We start from the raw sequence: 2,056 nt of genomic DNA on the forward strand, positions 1-2,056 counted from the left end.
CCTATTCATTGTAGGGAGGGTGTTCTTTCACGAAACTTTTGTTTCAATTACACATACTCACCCCTACACACTGACTGGAATGTCTCCCTTGTATGATAATGTTAAATCATTTGAATTTCATTAAATGCTTGGAGAGCCTGGAATTCCTGGGTTTGGGTCTGCCATTCATATAAATGATCACACTGATGATCAATAGCCACTATTTGTGTAGCAAAGATTTAACATTGACAATATGCTAGACATTGCTCTAGGAACCTAGGATACAGCAGTAAAGGAAACACAAGTCCCTTTCCTCCCTCATTTTACAATCTCGTGGGTGGAGAGAGAAAAAAGCAAGATATGTTTATATAGAGTTGACCCTCAAGCATAACAGGGGTTAGGAGCACTGACCCCCTGTGAGGTAGAAAATCTGTATAATCTTTTGACTCCCCCAAAACCTAACTACTATTAGCCTACTGTTGACTGGATGCCTTTCTGATAATATAAACGGTCAACTCACACATATTTTGTATGTTTCATGTATTGTATATAATACTTTTATAATACCGTAAGCTTGAAAAAAGAAAACATTATTAAGAAAATCATAAGGAGGGGCACCTGGCTAACTTGAGTCCATAGAGCATGCGACTCTTGATCTCGGGGTTGTGAGTTCAAGCCACATTTTGGGTGTGTAGATTACTTAAAAATAATTTTTTTTTAAAAAAAAAGAAAATTGTGAAAGAAAATACATTTATAGCACTGTACCATATTTACTGAAAAAAATTCTCATCGAAGTAGACCTCAGCAGTTCAAACCCATGTTGTTCAGGGTCAACTGTATCAGGTATTAGGCAGGTGATAAATACTAAGTTGAAAAATAGCATTGGGGGTGAGTAGGGCATGTAAGTTGGGGGAGGTGGTGATTTTTGATAGCATGGTTAGTGAAGCCTTGCTGAGAAGCTGTGGGCCTGAAGCAGGCCAGGAGCCAAGATGGAGATATCTGAGGGAAAAGCATTCAAGGCAGGGGGAGCAACAAAAGTCCTGAGGAAGTGCAAGGTCTGGTGCCTTCCAGACTCACGGTATAGCTGCAGTGGAGGGAAGGAGAGGCAAAAAAGATAAGGACTGTTGAGTATGCGCCAAAGGCCTGGAGTTTTTTAAACATTTTATGTTCATTGGCCTTTTTTCTAAGTGAGTTGGGAAGCCTTTCGAGTTCCATAAGCAAAGTACTGCCTGCGAGCTCTTTTAGTATTTTAACAGGAGCACTGGGCACGACATGGATCAGAGATATGACAAAAGAGGTATGAGGTTGGAAACTTCTGTGGTGATCCAAGGAGAGAACATGGTGTCTTGGATCAGGGAGAGGGCAGCAGAGGTAGAAGAGAGTGGTCAGGTTCTGGATATCTTTAGAAAACAGCAGGCAGGGTTTACTAATTGATTGGCTGTGAGGTATGGGGGAAAGACTGGCAAAAGATGTCCCCAAACTTTGTGAACTGAGTGACTAGGAGTGCTTACTCAGAAAAGCAACACTGAAGGAGGAGCAAAGGTTTTTTTTGTTTTTGTTTGTTTGTTTATTTGTTTTTAGGGGACTGAAAAAAGCTCAGTTTTGGTAAGATTGGCTAGAAATCTTAGATATCCTAGAGGGTAAACCTGAGAGTAAGAGGAGGCTAGTGAGATGCCTAGGGTGCTAAAATGTGGGAGGCAGGTGCTCTGAGATGCTGAACCTTTGCCTCTTTAACTCTTGCCCTTAAATCTTGTGCCCTAATCCCTCACTTGCCTTACCCTAGTCATGGTCCTGCAAGAGGGCATGCTGAGCTTGCAATTGCTAGAGACCTGGGAGGCTGGAGAGGTAACTCTAGGACCAGATCTGGATCTTGTCACCTACATAGTTGGAGCCTGCTTCCTCAGGTATAAGATAAGGATGCTCATAGTTATCTCAGCATTTCAGAGGAGGATTAAGTAAGGCAATGATTTTGGTTTTTGAAATAAATACTAAAAACGTGGTTTTACTTAGACGGTAATTTACGAAAAGAAAGCACTAGAAGTTGAAGGGACCTCTTTAAGCAAAAAGCAGTTGTAAA

Source organism: Nyctereutes procyonoides, unplaced genomic scaffold (genome assembly GCF_905146905.1).
Source record: "Nyctereutes procyonoides isolate TBG_1078 unplaced genomic scaffold, NYPRO_anot_genome, whole genome shotgun sequence".
NCBI classification, from domain to species: Eukaryota; Metazoa; Chordata; class Mammalia; order Carnivora; family Canidae; genus Nyctereutes; species Nyctereutes procyonoides.